This window comes from Bos mutus, chromosome 8, assembly GCF_027580195.1.
Source record: "Bos mutus isolate GX-2022 chromosome 8, NWIPB_WYAK_1.1, whole genome shotgun sequence".
Lineage (NCBI taxonomy): Eukaryota > Metazoa > Chordata > Mammalia > Artiodactyla > Bovidae > Bos > Bos mutus.
Window position 1 is genome coordinate 17056730 of NC_091624.1, and position 26258 is coordinate 17082987.

A 26258-nucleotide genomic window follows, 5' to 3' on the forward strand; every position below is an offset into this window, starting at 1 on the left:
TATGAGTCAATCACTGAGTTTTTATTTTTCTTTTTTCTCTCTCTTCCCCCTTATTATGCTACGTCCACTTTGTAAAAGAAAATGTATAAAATTTATACCTTCTATATTGTTATATTGGTCTTAGGCCTTTCTCTATATTTTTTAACTGTGACATCCACAATTAGATATATTCAATGCTGACCAATGTGCCAAACTCTCCCGAGTCATAGCATCCTTGAAGGAAGTTCGTCCTTTATTAGATTCATCAGGAAGTGCAGTGTTCCCTGAATTCTTATATGTGTAAAACTATTTTTCCTCATTCTTGATTTTTAAGTACAAGCTGGCTGAATAGAAAATCCTTCACTAGCATTTTATTTCCTTAAGCCCCTTGAAAATAGCACTCCACTACTGTCTGTCTTTGTATTTTGCTGTTGAAAATTCTGATGCCCTATTTTCTTTTTTTAGTGACTTTGTCTTTTTACTGGAAGTCCACATGCTATTTTGCAATTTATTGTTAAAGACTTTGATTTAGAATGGCTTGTTCTGGGTCAATTATTCCAAGTATTTATGGTGAACTCTTTCAATATGTAGATTTAGGTCTTTTTTCCAGAAATTCTTCTTTGATTATAATTTTAAATACTAGTTCTCTTCCATTATCACATTTTAATTCTTCAGAAACTCCAATTCTAGATATTTGGGATCTTCTTTGCTATGAAAGTGAAAGTCACTCAGTTGTGTCTGACTCTTTGCGACCCTATGGACTATACAGTCCATGGAATTCTCCAGGCCAGAGTACTGGAGTGGGTAGTCGTTCCTTTCTCTAGGGGATCTTCCCAACCCAGGGGTCAAACCCAGGTCTCCCACATTGCAGGTGGATTCTTTACCAGCTGAGTTATCACTTCTTCTTTCAACATTTCAACCTTCCATTATTTTGTTATTTTTCTCCTAGCTATTTTCTTTCCATTTCCCAACTCCTCTTACTGTATTTTCAGTTGAGTCTATTCTCCTTAAGCACCTTGCATTTTATCTTCATTTCTGAGATGATTTTGCCTTTTCTTCCACATTCCTTTTGACTGTATTCAACACTAATATCCAATCTTATTGGATGTTCTGTCTATTGCAAATTCTAAATTCTTGTGGGGTTTTTTTTTTTTTAGAAAGTTTTTCCTGTCTACTTGATTGAGGATATTCAAGTCCAGTTGGAGTAATATGCTATAGTTTTCCTAGGCTTCATTATTGAGCTGAAGGGAAATTTTTTTGCTTTGTTTTCTTCTCAAGATATTATTATCTATTCAGTAGATATCATTATCTATTCAGTTTTCAATGTCTTATAGTTTTCTGACCAGCAATAACTTGTTATGTAAGCAGAAGTGATGGGTTTAAATGACTTATCAGGTTTCCTAGTTCAAGAGTACCCTCTTCTATTGCTATGTGAAGTCAATTCCTTTACTCAGTCCTTAAACAAAGGTTTCATTTGGATGGAGGCTGCAGATAAGGGCTGATGTGTCTTCTAATTTTATGATTATCCTTTGTTTCTGAAATATGCTTTATTTGCACAGCTTACTTTCTGCTTTCCATTTAGCACCAGGGTTCCAAAGATAGCTACTCCCTTCAAATCAGCTTCCTTTTCCTCCAAAGCAGTGGCTTCTCAAACTGCTACTCTTAGTCTACATACTTTAAACTCTCTCTGTTTTGAGTCGCTAGAAATCAGTGCTCCAATGGATGTCTCAGAACCACTTTCAGTATTTCCCCACTAAGGGGAGGTCTCCTTCTTTATAAGGGTGATTTTATTTGATTCCACCAATGTTAGTATTATCTCTCCCCCATTCTTCCTTCTTTTTTAGGAAATCTCTACAAAACTCTTCTCCAGCACAGACTTCAGAGCGTCCCTAGGCACTGGAATATTTACTTCCCTATGTAGTAGTTTCCCCAAGCTTCTGTAACAAATAGCCAGGAACTTGGCAGCTTAAGAACAACACAACTTTAGTATCATGTTGTTCTTGAGGCTGAAGTCCAAAGTGGTTCTCAACGGGCTAGATTCAAGGAGGTGACAGGACAGAGGTCCTTCTGAGGCTCTAGGGAAGAATATATTTTCCTGCTTATTCCTGATCCTAGAGATCATCCACATTCCTTAATGAGTGGCCATGCTCCTCCATCTTTAAAGTCAACAAGGTCTTGCTGAGTCCGTCTCATAGTCTCATCTCTCCAAGTGCTTCCCTTCTTTCTCCTTCTGCCAGTTTTCATATTGAGCCCATCTGGATAATCCAAGATAATCTCCCCATCTCAAGATCACCTGATTAGCCACTATAATTTTCCCTGAAATTTGAATTCCTCTTTGCCATATAAGTAAAATATTCACAGTTTCCATAGATTAGGATGTGGAGATCTTGGTGGGCAGTGTCGAAGGGGTGTAAATATTCTGCCTACCATACTTTGGCCACTTGATTGACTTATTGGCAAAGACCCTGGTGCTGGGAAAGATTGAAGGCAAAAGGAGAAGGCGGCAGTAGAGGCTGAGATAGTTAGATAACATCACCAACTCAGGGGACAAGAATTTGAGCAAACTCCAGGAGATCATGAAGGACAGGGAAGCTTGGTGTGCTATATAGTTCATGAGGTTGCAAAGAGTCAGATACGACTCAGCGACTGAACACAACAAACCCAGGCTCTACTTGCACAAAAACGGATCTGTAGCACTCTATGTCTTTGGGTACGCTGTAGGTATGGATTACAGCTAATTTTATTTGCCCTTATTGACATGTATGATTTTTGGAGGCAATATGCAGAGATTTGGCTTTAGGCAACTACCATTATTACCCTACTAGAAAGTGGATTTCACCCACTCATCATTTCAAAGGCCAGATTATTTTTTTTTATGTCTTCATCCCTTTGTTTGTAATATACTTACTTATCAAAATGTTCTTGATTCTTTATAAAACCCAAGTACAGGTGGCACCTCTCCCATACTCCATAGACAGAATCAATCATTTTTTCTTTGTGGTTTGTTTAAGACTTTGCACTTAATCTACCATTCCATTTGCTGTGTTGTATTAAAATTATTCCTTTATGTGTCCCACTGGATCAGGGGATATTTGAGAGTGAAAAGATTATTTCTTATTCACTGTTGTTTACCTACAGCCTAGTACAGTATACAGAATATGTTCTGGTCTATTATTGTTATTACCTATATTAATGATATCAATATTATAGCTACCATGTATACTGAACACTTGATGCATTATTATTAATGCCATTCTAAAATTCAATGGCATAGGTCTTATCATCCTTATTTTACAGAGGAAAAGACTGAGACTGAAATTGTGTCCAAAGTAATAGGGTCAATAAATAGTGCTATAAACTGATCTTAATCCAAGTCTACTTGCCTATATGCAAGTCTTAAGCTGTTTTCACTTCATCGCATGTGTTCTTGGGGAGTCAAAAGAAAAGTGGAAGATTCTTAGAGCAGTTAGCAAAAGAAGATTCCAGACGAAGATTCCAAAAACTCTATTGTATTCTCTTCCTTCATGTTCCAGTAAAATTACAAGGTCTCCCTGGAGGCCACAAACCTTTGCTAGGTGGACAAATATAAAACTTCTCAACCAAAGCATAGTCTAAATAATCTTGGCAAGGCCTTGATCATTTTCCCAAGAAAAAAGGCTGGCTGAACTTTGGGAGCAGTGGAGAGTGTGGACACATGCCAGAGGCTTTCAGGAAAAGCATTCTTCTTAACACAGACAGCCAGAATGCTCTGGACAACCACCAAAGTCCTCGGGACAGGCTGAGAGAAGTGATACAATTCCTTGTTTTATGCAAAGCTGATAAAATTCCTAGCCTTGGCTCAAAATGACCAAAATTGAAATATGAAGTTGCTACATGAAAACTGATTTGCAGGTACAGACCACCAGGAATCCACAGATTCTATTGTTAAGATGGGAAGACACACCTAAGAGGCAGAGGAACCAGAGAAATGAGTGCCAGGCTCATGCTGGCTAACTGGTTGTAGGCTGGGCCTAGATGCTAAGTTTATAGCCCTCCGGATGTGTTTCATAACTGCAGGTGGCCCCAAACTGGGAGAGGCCAGAGCAAAGCAAACTCATGAAACTAAAATGAAATCCCCTTCAGTTCTGCTTTCAAAAAGCACCTTAACAACTCTTTGAACTTCTTAAAGGAAGCGATAGCATGACAGCCATAGAAAACAATCTTCAGGCAGGTCTGATGCAAAGAAAGACATAGTTCCTGTATGCTGACCATTGGTCCCTAAGACCTGATGTGGACTCCCTAGTATAACAGAATGCAGACCTAAGCAAAATAGTATTAACCAGGAAGGAATTAAAATTCATAAGTCAGTGCCACCAAATACTGAGCAGACTCAGTTCAGTTCAGTTGCTCAGTCGTGTCCGACTCTTTGCGACCCCATGAACCGCAGCATGCCAGGCCTCCCTGTCCATCACCAACTCCTGGAGTTCACCCAAACCCATGTCCACTGAGTTGCTGATACCATCCAACCATCTCATCCTCTGTCGCCCCTTCTCCTTCTGCCCTCAATCCTTCCCAGAATCAGGGTCTTTTCAAATGAGTCAGTTCTTCGCATTATGTGGCCAAAGTATTGGAGTTTCCGCTTCAATATCAGTCCTATCAATGAACACCCAGGACTGATCTCCTGAGTGGACTGAGGAGTGCCAAATAATGTTACTTAAGAGAAGGCTCTCATAGTGCTGGTACCAGAGAAGGCTGGATGAATCAGAATGATCTGAGAGAGACGGGCTCCAAGTGCAACTTCTGCCTCTATTGTTACATGACTTGATGGCTTTAAGAAGGGAACAAAATCAAGCCACAATGGTTGACTTAATGGATAAGTGGCTACAGGCTCTGACCTGCATGGCACACAATGATGATACAGTATCTCCCACTTTAACAAAGGTAAAACCAAATGAAAATGAAACAGACAAAAATAAAAGAAAACCTCCCTTGACCCACAGCTCTTTGTAGTCACTCACACATCATTCTAAGAAGGACAGCCTGTGCTCACTGTTTCTATTTCTCTCCCTTCTATTCTTTAATGAAAATACTCCAATCAAGCTCTTCTCTCCACCACTCCAAACAAATTGTCCTATAAGGGCCACCAGTGCCCTCCACCTGGATGAAGACAATAGATGACTTTTAGTCTCAAGCATACTTGACATCTCAATAGCATTTGGCAGAGTTAATTTCCTTCTCCCTCTTGAAATACTTATCTCTCATCTTCCAGAAACAGTGCACATCCTGTTTTGTTTCATTTTTGTTGATGGTTTGTTCATTGGTTTCTTAGACTTTTCTCCTGTTTCACAGACTCTTCCTTCTGAGGCTTCTTTGCTATTCTTTCTCATTCTACTCTCCAAATGTTGGGATCCTCAAGGACTCTGTCCTCAGCTCTGGTTTCTTCTCTTTTTATACACATGTCTAAGGCACATTCTTCCAGTTCCACAATTAAATGTCATCTATCCTGCATGGTGTCTAAAAGTGATTCTCCAGCCCCAATCTCTCCCTAGGTTCTGTGTGTTGACTAATAAGTACCTCCAAATTCCTACCTGGATATCTAATAGGCTTCTCAATATGAATGTACCCAAAAGAGAACTATTGATCCCCATTCACTCCAGCATCCTGCGTCTTGCAAGGAGACCCTTATCTGATCCTCTTTGGCCTTTTCCAAGTCAGTAAATGAGAACACTGCTCAGACCTTCTGGTCCATATGCTGAACTGTATTTACTCAACTTAAAAAACAAGAAGCAAAACACTGACCACTTCTCACACAGCCACCTCTGCACCCACACCCTAGTTCTAGTCTCCATCTCTCCTGTGAACAAATAGAAGACAACAGCCTCCTCAGTGGTCTTCGCTGATACCTCTGAGCCATCCTCACCTTTGCTACATTGGCCAGTTGCTCCCCACATGGCAGCCACGGGGATGCTTTTCAAATATATGTCATATCATGACACCTCCTTGACACAAAGCACTTCAAGGGTTTCCCACCTTACTTGGACTAAACTCTAAATTTTTGGTCTTCTTGACCAGAAAATATGCATAACTAATGCTTCCACTGCCTTTAATTTTTTGTTCAAATGTAGTTTTTTAAATGATTCTTATACCGACTGCCATGTTTTCAATTGTAGCCTACCATCCCTCTACTTCTGGTCTATTTTTTTCTGATCTTACTCTGATTTTTTTTTTAACAGCATGTATCAACATCTAAGACATTACATAATTTACATATTACAGTTACCGTTTTTTTAAATTATTTATCTATTCTGTTGCACTGCTCTTAGCTGCACCATGTACAATCTTCGATCTTTGTTGCAGCATGCAGGATCTTTCATTGTGGCATGCAAACCCTTAGTTGCAGCATGAGGATCTAGTTCCCTGACCAGGGATCCAACCTAGGCCCTCTGCATTGGAAGGGTAGAGTCTTAGCCACTGGGCTACCAGGAAAGTCTCTAGAGTTATTGTTAATGGTCTCTTGTGCACCACTAAAAGGGAAAGGTCTGTTTTTGTCTGTATTATTCACTGATCTGGCCCCAGAGCCAAGATGAGTGCCTGGCATATGGTGGGGACTCAACAGATACCCACTGGATGGTGACAGCGACTCTGTCTTGCCCTGGTGACTATGTCCCTGCCTAGATCCTTGGTCTCATTCCTATCCCTCCCCTCATGCTCTCTGCCACAAATTGCCTTCTTCAGTTCAGTTCAGTTGCTCAGTCATGTCCGACTCTTTGTGATCCCATGAACTGCAGCACTCCAGGCCTCCCTGTCCATTACCAACTCCCAGAGTCCACCCAAACCCATGTACATTGAGTCAGTGATGCCATCCAACCATCTCATCCTCTGTCGTCCCCTTCTCCTCCTGCCCTCAATCTTTCCCAGCATCAGGGTCTTTTCAAATGAGTCCGCTCTTCACATCAGGTGGCCAAAATATTGGAGTTTCAGCTTCAACATCACTCCTTCCAATGAACACCCAGAACTTAACTCCTTTAGGATGGACTGGTTGGATTTCCTTGCAGCCCAAGGGACTCTCAAGAGTCTTCTCCAACACCACAGTTCAAAAGCATCAATTCTTCAGCACTCAGTTTTCTTTATAGTCCAACTCTTACATCCATACATGACCACTGAAAAAACCACAGCCTTGACTAGACAGATCTTTGTGGACAAAGTAATGTCTCTGCTTTTTAATATGCTGTCTAGGTTGGTTATAACTTTCCTTCTAAGGAGTAAGCATCTTTTAATTTCATGGCTGCAATCACCATCTGCACTGATTCTGGAGCCCAGAAAAATAAAGTCTGCCACTGTTTCCATTGTTTCTCCATCTATTTGCCATGAAATGATGGGACCAGATGCCATGATCTTCGTTTTCTGAATGCTGAGCTTTAAGCCAACTCTTTCACTCTCTGCTTTCATTTTCATCAAGAGGCTCTTTAGTACTTCTTCACTTTCTGACATAAGGGTGGTGTCATCTGCATATCTGAGGTTATTGATATTTCTCCCGGCAATCTTGAGTCCAGCTTGTGCTTCTTCCAGCCCAGCACTTCTCATGATGTACTCTGTATAGAAGTTAAATAAGGAGGGTGACAATATACAGCCTTGACATACTCCTTTCCTATTTGGAACCAGTCTGTTGTTCCATGTCTGGTTCTAACTGTTGCTTCCTGACTCGCATATAGGTTTCTCAAGAGGCAGGTCAGGTGGTCTGGTATTCCCATCTCTTTCAGAATTTTCCACAGTCTGTTGTTATCCACACAGTCAAAGGTTTTGGCATTGTGCTGTTCCTGAAACATGTCACTCACATGCCTCCTTCACACCCTTTGTGCTTCCTTTCCCTTTGCCTAGAACAGGCTTTGCCCAAATGGATAACTGCCTCACTTCATTCAGAGAGCACTTCCCAGATTCTCAGCCAGGTTGAATGTGTGCTCTGTGTTACACTGTATTGCCATCCACCCAATACCCCTGTTTCACTCCCCATTGTGGCTCACTCCCCATGGTGGCTCACTCAGTGGGCACATAATAAGGTAGACATGGCCATTTAATTTGCTTTGATTAATGTACTGTGGACAGAAGTGATATGTATCACTTCCAGGAAGGAGCTTTCAGAGCCAGCCTGTGGTTTATTACATCTCTTTCCTCTCTGCCACCATGACCGGAAGTGCTCCAGATTAAGGCCTCTCTGTTAATCTGGATCCCAAACCATGGATCAGAGGTGCAACTAACCTAAGACAGATATGGTGCAGAAGCAAGGAATAGCTTGCTTATTGTAAGCCACTGACATTTAGAGCTTCTTTGTTACTGCAGCATAACCAACCCTTTACCCTCCAAAGCATCTGTCATGACCTGAAAATCCAATGTGCTTTGGATTTGATTCCTTGTTCAACATCTCCCACTAGAACACTGGGGATGGGGACTCTGTGTTGTTCACTACACAGCTCTCACCTAGAAAATACTTGTAGGTGCTCAACAGACATTTATAGAATTGTTAAGGAAGCTCTGTGCTCTAGGGCAACTAGCACCGGTGGGTCCAACCTGTGTGCTAGGTATTCTAGAGTTTCTACGTCTCTCTCAAGGGAAAGAATGTATTGAGAATGCTGACCCAACAGCTCCCCTGTCTAAGTATCAGCATCCTTCCTTCCCTCCCTCCTGTTGCCTCCAGGTGTTGACAGAGCGGCATATCTAGAAAAATTCATCCAGACCAGGGGCAGCTGACAGAAAATCCCCAATCCACTCTGAGCTATGTGAACAGCAGACTGTGTAATTCCCTCTCTGAAAGGGTCCTTCCACCCAAGATTCTCACTTTTACTTAGCCACGCTCTCCTGCTTAAAGGAAAAAAGTGGGACAAAGCTCTTTCTATTATATATCGTGAAGTCGTGAATTCGCTCAGTCGTGTCTGACTCTTTGTGACCCCATGGACTGTAGCCCACCAGGATCCTCCATCCATGGAATTTTCTAGGCAAGAGTACTGGAGTCGGTTGCCATTTGCTTCTCCAGGGCATCTTCCCAACCCAGGGACCGAACCCGGGTCTCCCACATTGCGGGTAGATGCTTTACCATCTGTCTGTTATATACAGAGGCACACAAATACCATAAGGGGTACAGGGCTTGGAATCTTTGCTTTGGGCCCATTTCTTTTCTTTTCTTTTCTTTTTTTTTTTTATGCCGGTGAATATTAAACTCTCTGTTCCTTATCTACAATAAGGCTAGTAGTGGTTCTCAGTGAAGTTGTTTAGATTCCAAATCAAAAGAAGGAAGGAAAAGAAAAGCATCAATTTTGCTTAATCCCAAACATTAACCAAAGAGAAAATTGCTTGCTTACTTGATGTGATGACAGAGCTTAAACCCATAAAGCCTTGGGGCAGTGAAAACTCATCTCATTTTCTTTTCCTTTCCCACAGGCCAGTGTCCCAGTTCAGAATGTTCTGCTCTCAACCTTCCAAGGTGCTGTCCATCCTGTACTGCTCACTCCCAGTGGATGGGAAGGTGCTCTCCCACTCAACCACTGCACACCTAAACTACTGGAAATGTCCTCCTTGAATTTAGCTGAACTCTGTTCTTGATAGCTTTTTGTACATTATCTCTAGCTCTGATCTCTGACATCACCATCATTAACCTTTCCTGTAGGCCAACTCTTAGGAAAGCCAGAGGAGTCGACTGGATCTTCTCAGAGAAAGGCACTGATAAGCAGATATTTCATAAAATAAGTAGTAGCAAGTCATATGAAGAAGACAGGAACCTTGAAAGAGGCAAAAGGAAGAGCACACGCTTCTGCCAAGAAGGAAGAAAAAATGTGGTAAATTCCAAGGGCTTAAATGCATTTAATGTCCCAAGAGTTCTAGTTCTGGAAAACCTTAGAGAAGAAAGGGCAAGGAATGAGTCTAGAAGCATAGGAATACGGAGGCATTTGTAGAGATGCTTAAGGAGTTTGGATTTCACCCTAAGAACATCAAGGAACACTGACTGCGTCAGCAGTGGAGTAAACAGATATACATTTTAGGAAGACCATCTTGACCAGGATGTGGAGAATGGACTGAATGGGGTATAACGTAAGAAGGAATTAGGGGAGACCATTAGGAGGCTCCTGTAGCAATCAGGGTTCCAGAAGATGGGAGCCTGTTAAAGGAAAATAGCAATGAGAAAGATAGAGGTGGACAGAATTCAAGAATTTGGAGCAAGAATGGACAGAACTTAAGTGAATGATGTCTTGTTTCATTCTCTCAGTATGTGTTTTATTGGGCTAATAGCCCGGCATTCACTTTGTTTCTGTATCACCTTCTTGCCTCTCTTGGGCTCCAGTTCCCCTGACTACTGTTTGCTCATTCTGTTGGCAACAGGCCAGGTGCTTCTCCTTGGCAGGGAGAAAAGAAACCTCAAAGAGGAAGTGAGAACTCTCCCCTCTGCCCTCTGAATGTGACATGTTGCTATCAGTGTATTCATGTAATTGACAAAGAGCCAGAATAAGACTCTGTGTAGGAGGGTGACTGTTGTCAAAAATGAAGGAACACAAAAGTGCAAAAGTATTTGTTTTCTTTTATATTTCAAACAATGCTCCCACATACAGATAAAAGATTATCAGATGTTATGTAAATTTAACAGCATTTATGCTTCCATCATCTCTATTTTGGGAAGCAATCGAGAGATGTGGTTAAGATAGATCTGGGTTTGAATCTCAACTATATTTTCTTAAAAGCAGTGTGACCTTGGACAAGTCATGTAAATTCTTTGGCTCCCAGTTTTCTCATGGGAAAAGCAAGATGAATAATGTTGTTTAGCCTCTAAGTTGTATCCAACTCTTTTGAGACCCCATGGACTATAGCCCACCAGGCTCCTCTGTCCAAGGGATTTCCCAGGCAAGAATCCTGGAGTGGGTTGTTTCCTGCTTCAGGAGATCTTCTTGACTCAGAGATTGAACCCAAGTCTCCTGCATTGGCAGACAGGTTCTTTCCCAATGAACCACCGGGGGAGCCCAAAGTGAGTAATACCTACCTGTTACTGGACAGACAGTTGGAGTCCAGAGCTCTTAATGGCCTGTAATTCACAATCCCTTCCCATCTATAAATTAACTTATAACATGATCTGACTTCTCTAAGGAAATGTCTACTGACTTTATCTGAGAGTTCTCTGTACCCCTGTGAAATCTCAAAGCTAGTGAACCACTGAGTTCTAATCACCAAACCAAGGTAGCATGCTGACAACTCTGGTCATGTGACAGTTGACAAAGCACTTGATCATCTTGGAACCTCACCACCACTCTGAGTGAGAAGCAGAGTAAAGGTCCCCGTGCCTACTTAGAAAGCAAGCCTAGAGAGGTTAGGTCACTTACCCAAGGTTATACAGTCAAAAGAAGACAGAACAAACACTAGAGTGAAGATCTTATAACCCGTGATAATACCTTTTAAATCCTTTTTACTCAGGTTCTCCACTTAGATTCAGCCAACTGCTTGGCCAAGGACTTCTGGGTCTGATGGCTTCATAGAAAGTATACAGGCCAATGGCCTGCATACTGATAGTGCTTGACCTCTGGTTATTCAAATAAACCAGAGCAAAGAGGAGAGTAAGTTAAGGGAACAAACAATTTCACAGCTCTGAAGACCTCAACATGCAACTCCCTGTTCTAGATATGAAAACCATCCTTCCTCTGACATCACACTGAATTCATAGCAGTGTCTCCTTTTCAAACTGAAAAGGAGACAATTTGGGAGTTGACTCCAAAAAATTCACAGAGTCATTATTACCAGGTTTCATTATTACCATTAATTTGATTAACATTTACTGAGCACCCACCATGTGCTAGAGCCTATACAAATTCTGGATTCAGAGAAGGAAAAGATACAATTCTTATTCTGAAGACAATTAGAGTCTCTCTCCCTCTCTAACACACACAGACACATTTATATAAGGAATATTAATTGCATTGCATAATCACATGATCAAAGCACTGTAATCTACACATAAGCACTTTGCAACTTAATTAATCCCATGAGGATAGGCACTGTTATTATTCCTATTTTACTGATAGAGAAATGGAGGCCTCAGAGCATAAGAAATTTTCCCAAGGTCTAAGTAAATAGAGCTAGGATTTGAAACCAGGCACTCAGATTCCAAAATTCATCTGTAAGTCTGCTCTAGTAGAAGGAATACAAACTCCTAAAAAACTAAACCTTTCAAAATATTTCTAACAGATGGTAGGTCAGTTCTGCCTAAGATGAGAGAGACCCTGGAGCTGATGATGGAGCCCACCACACCTGAGATCAGTGTTCTCCTGAGTTGCAGATCAAATAGAAGGTATGAAAGCAATTCATGAGCAAAGCTGCTGTTGGAATTCTATGTCCACTACCCAAGCAGTATCCTACCTCTTTTCTGAATTTTTTCAAAGCACCACTTCTTGATGATTCTGCAGCAGTCCCAGCCAGGATGATTGCAGATACAGCACTAAAAAAAGAAAGCCAGGAGTGGGAGTAGGTGAGAGATGGAGGGGGTTAGGCGGCATGGAGAGATACTTTAGTCTCATTGCTGTTGAATCTGTATTTTATCTTTCAAAGCTGAAACAAGCAATTCAATCCACATAGTCTTTCCCCCCTCCAATAAATTGCATTTTTAAAAGAATCAACTGGTGCAAGATTTATTGATCTGAGTTGACAGTGAACCTCACAAATTCATACAAAAGAGTTTTCTCATTATAGAGTCATTTAGAGGACTTGTTAGTTCAGAGCATTCGTTGTAAAGTTCACCTGTAATATTTTTTAAAAGGCCAGAAAATGTATAAAATTGGGCCCAAGCCATTTTTTTTTAAATCAATTGTATTTTTTCATCATATTCTTTCAGCTATGTTCTCTTCAATTTGGACAAAACCAAGATGTGCGACCTTGACAATTTTTTCACCAAGAAGCAGAAAGAGAAATCTTTCTAGGGGTTTTAGACAGTCAAAGCTTGAATCCAAGTGCTAGAATTAATCAAAAGCTGATTCTAGGAAAAATCATGGTTTTTGTCTGCAGGTTCCCCCATGGCCTCGCTCCATGTGGAAAGGAAGTGGTTTGTCATCAAACCACATATTGGGGTTCTTGGCCTTCATATCAGACATATCAACCCCACCATCTACTCCTTTAACTTCCCAGATACAAAGACTTGTCTTCAGCCAAATACATGAAGCCTCATCACACAGTATCAGTCTCATAATGCCTGCAGTCTGGCCTCTGACAGAAGTTCCTAAGTATCTGGGGAAGATACTCACACTAAAACCATTCCTTTAGGCATTTACCACAAGGTCATGAAACCATGCATGAAACAATCACATACTTGTCCTGAGTTGCCCTTTAATCATATGACCACTGTTTCCATGGAGGGATCATATCAGAAATATTATATTTCTTGCTGTATTTGTCAGAGGAGGAGTTAAAGTCACATGCTCCCTAGGTCAGGCTGCCTAAGTGTTATTACTGACTCTACTGGTAGTGTGTCCTTGACAAGTTATTTAACTTCTTAGGCTTCCATTCCTCCACCGGTAAAGTGGGAATACTAACAGCATCCATCATGTAAAGTGAGAATTAAAAGCAATGGCTGCTGCTGCTGCTAAGTTGCTTCAGTCGTGTCCAACTCTGCGCGACCCCATAGACGGCAGCCCACCAGGCTCCTCTGTCCCTGGGATTTTCCAGGCAAGAGTACTGGAGTGGGTTGCCATTCCCTTCTCCAAAAGCAATGGACATACACATATTTACAGCTATCCCTGGCTCAAGAAATGCAAGTTTTTAGATTTAATCATGCTTATAAAAACTACCGTGTAGACACTGTGTGTTAAATCATCTGATGTCTCCAATGTTGGGTTTTAATTGTAAACTTTTCTTAAGAATTCAAACTAAAGAAAATACAGCATCCACTAAGAATCACAGCATTCTCACATTGAGAACCTCTGTAATCTAACCTGGTTACCATTTTTCCTTTGCAGAAAGTGAAAGTCACTCAGTTAAGTCTGACTCTTAATGACCCCATGAACTAAACAGTCCATGAAATTCTCCAGGCCAGAATACTGGAGTGGGTAGCCAATCCCTTCTCCAGAAGATCTTCCTGACCCAGGAATTGAACCGGGGTCTCCTGCATTACAGGAGGATTCTTTACCAGCTGGGCTACCAGGGAAGCCCAAATCAAATGTGACGACAGCCTGTATCTGACTGACCATGTTTAACATAGTCGTTTCACCTCCTTAACACCAGGATTTTGCTACTGCTTCAAATTCATTTTGGAAAGAGTCTACCTGATTGTTTCTTAGAACCAAGGTGTCTATCATTCCTGTTTGCACCCCATATCCATGCATAGAGCTGAAAATAGCTGTTCATAAATATCTAGTGATTTGCATATTTGAGAAAATTTAAGAAAATGAAAGACATCTAAAAGATAGAGCCTGTAGTGTGATTATCAATGACATTGCCTGAGGTGCAATGAAAGAAATTTGGGCCTTCATCAAAACCTTTCAGTTTACTACCATTAAAAACACTCTTTCAATATAGTATAGTATCTGCTTAATCCAGTGTAATCAGTTAATTGAGGGACTTGATCTCATTCATCTTCCTTTTCCTACATCTAGCCTTTTGGTTAACACATTTGTGATAAAGGTAATAAACAGACTTACAAATGAATATATGACTAAGAGTAACAGATGGTCAGAAAAATCCCCAGAATGAAATGAAACTTACACTTCACATCAAACACATCACAGTTAAAATGACTCAATGGAGGCAGTTAGAATGGGTTCAGGCCATTCTCAGTTAATCTAAAAGAAAGATAAAAAGGAAGAGCACAGAGGAAAAGGTGCAGGAAGCCTTCTCCAGCCACATTTATTCCATCAATAAATATTTCTTAAGCACCTGCTTTATGCCAAGCTCTGTTCTAAACACAGTATTATAAGAGTGATGAATCAAAGGACCTCCTCTCATGGAGCTTGCATCCCAGTGGAGACAAATAAACAAAGAAACAAACAGAATAAATAAGATAAGCTCAGAGAGCAAATGCCACTGGAAAAATGACACTGGGTAATGTAATAGCACAGAATTGACTATATAAAGGTGGGTAACCTTAGATAAGATGTCTAGAAAGGTCTCCTTCTGGTCTCTATTTGAGCACTCTGTCCTATAATCTTTATATCACTGGGTTATGACTATCTTTTCCTAAATTCATCTCCCAACTGCCCAACTGAAGAATAACATATCTCAGCCTCAAGTACAAAACAGTGTCTGCTGTCTATGAGTGAAAGTGAAAGTGTAGCTTCTTAGTTGTGTCCGACTGTTTGCAACCCCGTGGACTGTAGCCTGCCAGGCTATGTTCATGGAATTCTCCAGGCAGGAATACTGGGGTAGGTAGCCATCCCCTTCTCCAGAGGATCTTCCTGACCCAGGAATCGAACCCAGGTCTCCTGCACTGCAGGCAGATTTTTTTTTTTTTCCATCTGAGCCACCAGGGGCACCCTCATTGGTATCTATGAAGCCCTCTATAATTTTTGCATGGATTAAATTCTTTAAAGCAAGCACTTTCTCTAACTTTGAAGACAAAGAGGAAGGAAAAAAATCTTTTATTTCCCCCCTCGGAAGGAAAGAGGGGTTGAAATCAGGGAAAGCTTCAGAAAGTGCATAAGGAAAGGCACAGGACATTACATGCCACATGTGAGAAACAGTGGTAATTCAGGAAAGTAATGAACATTGATTGGCAGAGGTTGGTGGCAAGGTCGAGAAAAGCCATTGTTGCCACGCTTGGATTTTCACCTTTAGGCAAGGTGGGAGCCATCAGAGATTTTACAACAAAAGAGCCACCAACAAGATCTGAGAGGTGGAAAAATCATTCTGGAATCTGAAAGAGTTAGAGGAAAGGGGAAGAGACAATAGGAAGGGAATAATGTCAAAAGCAGTTACAATGGTCTAGTTGAGAATAAAAAAAGAGGCTGAGCTGGGCAGTAGCAGTAGGGACAGACAGTAATGAAAGAGAATCTATAGGTCTTGGGAACAATTGCATCTGAGCACAGAAGGAATTGGGAAGGGGGCATCAGCAGCTGCCGGTTTGGTGAACCTTGTTTTCTCATGGTTTATCCGTATGAGAGACTGAGACACATAAGATGTCTTAAGAAAACAGGTACCTTGAGCAGGTGGCAATTCTGTCAACAAATATGGAATCATTTTCCTTTCAGCCTACATGAGAGTCTGAACCAAGAGGCATCCCAAACCCTTTATGGGTCAGCTACCAGCATGAACTCTCACTCTCAGCTGGCCAGTTTGACATGGAGCCTTTTTTATCTAAGGATGTCAGCCACTGAACTGTGCAGGCTAACTCTCATCTTCCCAAGCAGAGTTTGTCTGCACAGCAATGGCTGGCAACTTAATATTTTGCATAAAAATTCATGAGGAGCAGTATCCATTTCAGCTATGTTATAAAGTAGTAAAAGGAAGAGAGAGGGAGGAAAGGAGAAAGTTCAGCCCTGCACTCAGATAGGGTTCATTTTGAGTGATGATTGCGAGCCATCCTTGGAAATTACAGATGCTACTTGGTTCACTATTATTTTGCAGCATCTCCAGTAATCTTCCGTGATCATTTATAACAGCATGTCTGATGACTTTCAAAATGTAACGGGAAAGGGTACTTCTGTGAAGCATGTCTGCTCAAAGGAAAAATCAATCTTGGCTGCTAAGGGAGTGAACTCTGTACCACCACGATTAGACAGTTAGAGATTTCAACATATAAAAATAGGAATGGCAGGGGTCCAGTCTTCCCAAATATCTGTGTGTATGATGTGTGTTCCAGTTGCTTGAACAGTTTCAAGATTTCTCCTTTCATCCAAACAAAACACAACATGTGTCAGGAATCCAAATTGGCACACTCCAATAGAAAATAATCATGAACCCCATAATAATAACCACTAATGTTTACACACTGCCTTTACAGTTTGGTAAAGTACCTGTCACACACCTGAGCAGCTAATCATCAAAAACACCTCACACTTTGCAACCTTTTTTTCTTCTCTGACAGCCATTCCTACTGCCTGCAATGTTCTATGACAACATCTGTGCTCCCATATTTCAAGGGCAAGCTTAAAATCTCCCTGCCTGTGGCTCAGGCTCTGGTTATTTTAAATCTTCCAAGTGAATAATATTGTACCATGTATAAATATCTCTGAAAGATAGTGGAGTGTGATACAAAGTTAACAGAATCAGAAGACCTGATTTTAAGGACTATGCATGTGTGCTCAGTCATGTCGAATTCTTTGTGACCCTATGGACTATAGGCCACAAGGCTCCTCTGTCCATGGGATTTCCGAGGCAAGAATATTGGAGTGGGTTGCCATTTCCTCCTCCAGGGGATCTTCCCAACCCAGGGATAGAGCCTGGGTCTCCTGCATTACAGCTGGATTCTTTACCATTTGAGCCATTTATTACCTGTATGACTTGGGCACATCTTTTAACCTCAAAACTAGAGTAAATTATTACCTACCTTATATGACTTTTATGTAGATCAGAAGGGACATTATATGAAAATTTGTTTTGTAATACTAATAGGTACATAAACATTAAGTATTAGTTAACTATTGTGTTTATCATGGAGGATTATTTTGATGACTAATTTATGTAAACACCTAGCCCTGTGCCTAGCACATAAATGTTCAATTAATGAAAGCAATTATTATTAAAGTTTATTTATTAATGTAGCAATTATGAGTTAAGCAATGTTATGTGCAATACACTGTAATAGATATAGCATATCACTCACCTTCTAAATTATTTAGTAATAATTTGTATAAAAATCTTACTGTTGATTTTTAATTTAATTTTTTCTTTTTTGGCCACACTGCACAGCATGCAGGATCTTAGTTCCCTGACCAGGGATCAAACCCATGCTCCCTGCATGTGGAAGCACAGTCTTAACCAATGGACTGCCAGGGAAGTCCCTACTGTTGTAAATAAACAGTATAACAGTGATTAGGAACACTGGCTCTGGAATCAGATAACCTAGACTCTAAGCTTAATTCCAATTCTTTAGAACTGTGATCTTAGCCAAGTTACCTAATCTGTCTGTGCCTTCATTTTCTTATCTATAAAATGAGGAAAACAGTAGATCTTTAAATACAGCATTGTCGAAAAGATTAAGAAAAGTAATCCCTGAAAAGAGCCCAAACAGTTCCTGTCACATGGAAATAAGTTCAATAAAAGTTAGGTATTATTTATTCTCTTGCTGTAATGACCTCAGAGATCGCTTTTCATGTGAATCAAGACAAAAACACTTTTGTAGTCAAACATGTACTCAGTTATTCATTCTTTGAATCCATTCCACTGTTCCTAACTCACCTCTCTGCTTCCATTCTTGGCCTCTCTCAATGTTCCCTCCACACTCTAACCAGTCAACTTTCTAAGGCATCAAGCTGATCAAGCTGAAACCTGCAATGGATCCTTAAGATGCTTTATGGTCTCCATCACCTGGCTTTACCTTCCTCTGTGGCTGCTCTTCGGCAACTCATCTCAGCTGATTCTCCTGAATGACCTCATTGCAGAGCCATGGAGATGACTTGGGAGAGATTAATCCATCCTCCCCAATAACACCCAAAAACCACACAGCCTCATTTTTTTAACATGGGCAATGGATAAATTGTCATTTTTGTGTTAAAAGGCAGTGAGAATTCAGCTTCAATGCTTTTCTAGTTCTTTCTCCCAACCAGTTTACTTCCCCCAAACCTATCCCATGTAGAAATTCTGAAGTCATGTTTAACTGCCTGCCCATTCAGATCAACCCATCTCCTTTCAGACCTCCCCATCATTTAGCCAAGCAATTTCCTTTCCCTGGATTCCACCTCTGCCATCAACAACAATGCCAGTTTATCACTTCTAAACTCAACTCAATCATCACCCCCCTCTAAGAAGTCTCATAGTACTCTCCAGGCAGATTCAGCCATTCTCAGGCAACTTCTATACTTGGTGGAAGATCCCTATAGTAAGTGGTCCTCAAAGCAGGATTTGGCTCAGTACTTTTGGCACCTAGTATGAACAAGCACTTAGTAAATATTCAACGAAGCTTAATCTCAGTTAATATTTGGAGGATCATATTATACACAGAGAATGCTTTGGATAACAGAAGCATAAAAGTCAAAAAGCACCAAGGATGTCAGCAACTGTAGACTGCAGGCCAATGCCAGATTTTTTGGTTTAGCATCTTCATAATAATAATGAAACTCTCCAAAAATCAAGATAGCCATTTTAATAAATATCAATAAACATTTTTATCACCATTCAAAAAGACACTGAGGGTTGTAAAATACTCATCTCTATAATGGGCCCTAGATACACACGGAGTGGGTGGCCATTTCCTTCTCCAGAGGATCTTTCCAACCCAGGGATTGAACCCATGTCTCCTGTATTGGCAGGTGGATTCTTTACCACTGAGCCACCAGGGAAGTTCATAGATACACACAGAGATGTTAAAGTAGCCATATATTCTGAATCAAACAAAAACAAATCTTAAGGCTCTAAGACGATAAAGAAGCACAATGATGATAAAAATCTGCCACCAGGACTTCCTTGGTGGTGCAGTGGTTAAGAATCTGCCTTGCAGTGCCAGGGAATGAAGGTTTCCCTGATCAGGGACCTAAGATCCCACATGCCAAGCAGCAGCTAAGCCCATGTGCCACAACTAGAGGAACTGCATGCTGAAACGACCAAGTCTTCGCATCGCAACTTGTGCACCACAACAAAAGATCCCACACGATGCAATGCAGATCCTGAGTGATGCAACTAAGACCCGACACAGTCAAATTAAAAAAAAAAAAACAACTACCACTTACTGAGTACTATGATGTCTCAAGACTATGTCTGAATAGTACAGGCAGTCTCTCACTTAATCCTGCAAAAATTCTGAATGTTAGATATTTTTATCTCCTTTTTCTAGATAAAGAAACTGAGTTTGGAAAAGTTAAATTACTTTCCCAGAGTTATAACTTGGAAATGGAAATCAGAATTTGAACCCTCTTCTGAGTCTTCAGAACCTGTTGTTATACTATCAATTTCAAGAATAACCTCTATCTTGATGAGATAGTTTCAAGTCTCAAAGAACTCTTAGTCTGGACATATAAATAAGCACCAAAACAAGAGCAAGCCTCCAATCTCTTTTGTTTTGTGTATCATGGACTTTATTTCTAAGGCTAGCTTCAATGATAGTTTCTCCAGCTCCAAGTGGCACATGCCTCTCTTCACCAAATCATTCCATGTATTACATATTATATATAACCCTATATATTATGGGGTTGGCCAAAAGTTCATTTCGGTTTTTGTTGCAGCATATGGAAAAAACCAAACAAATTTTTTGGCCAACCCAATATTTCCAAATAAATCACCCTCACATATCACTTAAATTTTGATAAGGTTAAGAAGATAGACTGGAGCAAAGTAGTGGAGGCCTTTTAGAATTTAGTGAAAAATTATCTTCCTATTTGGGAGGGTCCTATTACATTGAACGTTTCTGAGTACAAAAATGTTAAACGCACAGCAAGGTTGTAGAATATAAAATATTAAAATGTAAGACAGAATGTAAAATATCTACCAGTAATATAAAGACAGACAAGAAAGGCAAGGAGACCAGCTCAGAGAAAATACTTTGTTGTGACGGAAAACTAGAGAATCAATAGCACAATGGGAAAGAATGGAGGAGTATAAAAGATGCTGTAAGTGTCTAAGTAATAGGGAAGGAAGCAAAAGTGGAGACAGATTAACTGTGAAGCTGGGGTAATGATTGTGAGCTGTGTTTAAACTATACTTGCTAAGGTGATGAGAAGACAGCTAATTGCTATGTCTGCAAATAATCAGAGTTGTGACAGAGGAAGCAGGAAGACAGATGGGTCAGTGGGTAGCAGCTGAGAGAGTAAGAGTGGCTCAGATTTCTAGGGAAGTCAGGGAAGAGAGAGAATTTCAGGATTAAGCTGAAGGATAAAGCAGTGAAGCAGAACTCCATTCACAAGACTCAGTCATGCAGTCAATCAGTGTTTGTGGAACACCAGCTGTACTTCAGGCACTGCTCAAGGTCCCGGAGATACAGCAGTGAGCCGAGTCCCAGTTCCCCTGCAGTGCACAGCAGAGTCTGAGAAAGAACAGACAGAGAGGCACAGAAAAAATCAGGATGCTGCAATCATCAAGAGTTAGTAAGAAGTTTTGAAAGGAACCACATCAATTTACAGTCCACCCTTTTCACCAGAAACTCAAAAGATAAAACTATGCATCTTCAAGGTGTGACACTGCCCAAATGATCTTCTTCCAGAGCCCACTCTTGGACTATTAGAAACATCTGTCAGAAAAGCTAAAGCGATTGAAAATTAAAAAACAGGTCTCTGAAACCTCTTTTGGATGGATAATTGTAGGACCATCAATGTGTTACTTTTGGCCATTCAAATAAAGTCCCCAAAGTGGGACAGGACCCTAGCCAGAGGGGAGAAAATAGAGAAGCTGAGGGAATCCTATATGTAACCTGTCTCAAACCATTTTTAAAGAGGAATGTGTATATTTTAAAAGGAATTTAATCCATATGTTCCAAATTCTTTAACTACAAATTCTTTTACAGTCTACAAAAAAGAACGAAAGAGTTCTTTAATGTTCAGAGATCTTTCCAATTCTTTTTATGAAACTTGTTATGCAGAATCACTGCCAAAATGGAAGTTTTGTTTTACCCAGAGTAAACAAGCTCACACACAAGCAAGCAAGAGTTTGGATCAAAGAAGGAAAGATACAACCCTTAGTAAACCTGTAAAATGTAAAAATGGTTTCCTTCCTTGACTTCTGTGGTCCACATGTAAGGGGACATGAATCAGCCAAGTATAAAACCAGACTACAAGCAAGTACATCATGTTGAAGACCAGCTGCTATAGACAGAGACAGGGGGCAGGGAGAGTGGCCAGAGAAAACACAATTGATAGTTTGGCCTATGAAGCAATCATAGAATAAATGACTTTTTTAATCTGAGGGGAAGAAATTATTTTAGCCAACTCTCGGCCCAGAAATTGTTTCATCCACCAAAAGCCAGAGAGAGCTATAAAAACTCTCCCATCACAAGAGTGCAGAAAAGGAGGCATTTTGTAATAGGAATTTTACAAAACACGTTTTCCTGAAAGAATATTCTGCCTCCAGCGTTTTCACAGACTTGTGCAATAGCAAATAAAAACAGAAATCATGGGAGAAATAGAAATACAAGAAGAAACCTTTACTATATAGATTGAACTTAAGCAATTTCATTCATAAGGATTAAAAACTGTGAAATCAGTATTGAGAATCTGCCAAGCAGCTTCTGTTTCTCCACTGAAACTGAAAACAGAAATTGATGCAACTGTAAGACTGACTCAGTCATCTACAGCATGAGTGTGGCAAGAGGCGTTGGTGATGTATTATTTTTCACTATAATTGATGTCATTTCCTTTAGAATAATTCTCTCTGTGGGACATTGGATCTAATAAACTCTTTCATTGGTCATTTCTGAGATTTTATGTTTCATTAGAAAGAAATGTTTATTATTTTTAACATCCTTTTACCATCTATGGAGGGCGCGCTCTGACAAATGGAGGACCCACCAGTGGTCAAACCAGGTATCCAAATATTGCAGCGCTGGGACAGAATCAAACTGGTTAGCCTAAGAAGTGAGAATATTAAAGTGAGAGAATTTATGAGAAAGTGAAGAAAGGAGCCAGTTGGATGGGGGGAAAGGTGAGCTGGAAGAAACCCCTCTGATAATACATGTGGAAAGATTTGAAAGAACAGATGAATGTTTGAGACTTTACCTGCGTGATCTGCTATGCACAATTCAGTATGGCCCCATGATGATTCTATTTCAAGCAGAACCTGACAAACAAGTAGAATGTTATGTCAAAATGGGTCAGGAATCAAAAAGAGTCAAGCCATGCACGTGTTAGGGACTGGGACCATCTGGCTTGTATTTGGAAAGAATGATTTATCTCCCTACCACCTGTTCCTCAGCCAGTCCACTGCTCTGAGAGGTAGAAAGAGGCAGGGAAATATCAAACAACACAGACCTTACGCCCAGAGGGCTCTGTCTCTATGGACAACACTGGAACGCCTATCAGTGACACTGAAATCCATGACCTAACCCAGAATGTCACCTGTGATATATACAGCTTAACACAGTTCCTGACACACAGTAATGACTCAACGGATGTTGAAGGAACGAATGAGCAAAGAAAGTAATCAGTCTTATATGAACTGACAAAGGGCAAGGGGATCCACATAGAATTAGATCTGCAGATGCAACAGAACAAGAGAAGGACAATAAAAAAAAAAAAAAAAAGACATCCATTGCCTCGCTACTCAAAGTGTAGTGGCTGAATAGCACTGGCATCAGCTGGGAGCTTTACTGCAGGTCCTCGCATCTGAGTTTACGTGTTAACGAGGTTTCCAAGAGATCGGTAAACCTGTTAAAGTAGGAGAAACACTGATCTAGACCATAACTGAGGCAATACTAAAGGCACACCCAACCAAGAGTTATGACCATCACAGAGAGGTGGAATTGGTGGTTATCTGCAGATCACCCTGTGGTGATGCCTATACATTATTTACCTGTCATTCTAATGAGTGAGCTCTGCCACCGCAGCTCTCCTTTTGCTTCATCAATGCCCAAAGAAAGAACACAGTTAGATAGAAGGATGATAGATAGCTAGGTAGACAGACAACAGGCAGGGTTATTTTCCCTTCTGTTGGGCTCTATGGACATTTGCAGTAGTCAAATCAGCAGCCTAGGGAAAAATAAGTAGTTTTAGATATACCATGTATATTATCTCTTGTAATAGTGATAACTATAACAACAATAATAAAGGCTAACTCAATAATAAAGGCATTGAGTGCTCACAGGCACAGTTCACATGGTTTACACATCTGACCCTCTTAAGAGCTCTGTGACACAGATTCTCTTTTACCCTCATTTACTCCTTCAACACTGCAACATGGGTATTTTTATGCCCGCGTTATAGTCACAGATATACAAATCAGAACAACCTGCATTCTGATAGCAGATTCAACATTTTACATACCAGGGATTTTGGGAAGGTCAATTCACTTCTCTTAGCCTCAGGTTCTTAAAAATGTGGATTAGCAACTCTAAGATCATAGCATCCGGTCCCATTACTTCATGACAAATAGATGGGGAACACGTGGAAAACAGTGGCAGACTTTGTTTTCCTGGGCTCCAAAAATCAGTGCAGACAGTGACTGCAGCCACAAAATTGAAAGACACTTGCTCCTTGGATGAAAAGCTATGACAAATCTAGACAGCGTATTAAAAGGGAGAGACATCACTTTGTCGACAAAGGTCTGTATAGTCAAAGCTATGGTTTTTCCAGTAGCCTTGTATGGATGTGAGAGTTGGACCATAAGGAAGGCTGGAGAAGACTCTTGAGAGTCCCTTGGACAGCAAGGAGATCAAACTAGTCAAACCTAAAGGAAATCAACCTTGAATATTCATTAGAAGGACTGGTGCTGCGGCCAAAGCTCCAAAACGTTGGTCACCTGCTGCAAGGAGCCAACTCATTGGAAAACGATCCTGGAAAAGATTGAGGACAGGAGAAGGGGCAACAGAGGATGAGATGCTTAAATAGCATCGGTGGCTCAGTGGACATAAGTCTGAGCAAACTCTGGGAGATAGCAAAGGACAGGGAAGCCTGGAAAGCTGCAGTTCCATGGGGTCTCAAAGAGTCTAACACAACTTAGTAACTGAATAACAACAACTAATTGAAGCAAATGTTGTAGGCATCCCGACCATACTCCCTCAAATCTTCCACCTTCCAGGAACTGCACTTTTTTGCCTAAGGATTTCTCTGTCTTCAGGTGCCCATGCAGCTCATCCATGGTAGGCCAGCAGCAGTGAAGAATTAATATGCTCCAGAGTGCAGTTCTCAACCACTGAGTGATCAGAACAGTGCATAAAACATCCCATCTCTATCCCATCTTAGTTGGGACAAGTCCAAGGCATTTGTCCTCTGTTTTCCATATTTCCCCAGAGAGAAGCCCAGTTGTCCACAGTGTTTAACTTGCTTGATAACACTCCGTTTATCAATGCTTCCCTTCCCCACTCACCTCCCCAGTCCTTCACCAATGTCTTCTGCATCACTTCCCAAATTAACAACTTGCATTGGAACCTTGTCTTAGGGCCTGCTTCTAAGAAAACCAAAGTATGACAGTGGAATTTGCACTGCAGAATTATTTTCAGTGTAAGAAACTATGCAGGTAAAGAACTTGGTATGTAGTAGGTAACCAGTAAATAGCAGCTATTGAAATAAGTATGTTTCCATTCAAGAGCGATGATAATAGTTGTGAGGAACAGCGACATGAAAAGCTTTGCCTGCTTCTAGAAATACACTCTTCCTATTTTCATACAGGAATGAAATCCCTTTCTGATGGAGTCAAAGTGAATTTTCATTCTAGATTTTATTTAGGAAAGGGAAGGAAAGAAAGCATAAAAGAAGGGACAGGCGAAAAAGGAGGGGAAATATAAATTATTTTCTTTTTTCTTGTTCAAATACCAATTCCATCACCTGTAAAGAGTGTACCCTTGGACAGCTTTCAGAAGCTAATATTAACTTCCATGTAAAGCTGTAAGTGGTGGAGCTGGGAATACTTGGGAAAGATTCATAAAATCTCAAAGCCTCAATTTTTTTCAGCTGACTTGTTCAAGGTCACAAGGGTATTAGGGGATGGAACCACCCACTGAACCCAGGCAGCCTGGATCTAAAGTCTACATATGTAACCATTACGTTCTACTCCTTTCCCCACAGGAAGTGTATTTAATCACCCAGCTGGGACCTGCATTTAAATCAGTCATACATGAAATTCTGAAGGAATAAAATGCCTTTGCATTGAAGTTAATGTACTTTCTGAGGTTTCTATAGCAACAAAAATCTAAAATCACCTCTGGTGGTATTACTTACAAAAGAAGAGAGCCATTCCTGCTGACCCTTTATCAAAGAATTTGTTTCTTCGGGACAGGTCTAGCCACATGGAAGAGAATTGTGCAATGGATTCTCAAAGATGTGATTGCTCCACTTGACTAATACAATCGACAAATATTTTTGAACATTTATTATGTGCTAGACCAAAGACATTAAAATATTGTTGTTTCTTTTCTACAGTCCAGTAGAAAGAAAAAATGTGTATTACAGTTGTCACAATAGCACGTGACCTGATTTAGTGATATGCAAGAGCCAAACACAAAATGTAATGGGAACAAACAAAGGTAAAAATCATAATTGGCTGGAGAATCA

The 26258-nt window shown here is 40.5% G+C and overlaps 1 long non-coding RNA gene across 1 annotated transcript in view; it reads right to left on the bottom strand.

The window, feature by feature from the left end:
- Positions 1-12343: 12343 nt before the first annotated feature.
- The window catches only part of LOC138988866 (uncharacterized), a 325118-nt gene continuing 311203 nt past the window's right edge, over positions 12344-26258 (bottom strand). Inside the window, exon 10 of the long non-coding RNA XR_011465052.1 lies at positions 12344-12424. This is a non-coding gene — a long non-coding RNA (uncharacterized lncRNA). The remainder of the gene's footprint in view (positions 12425-26258) is intronic.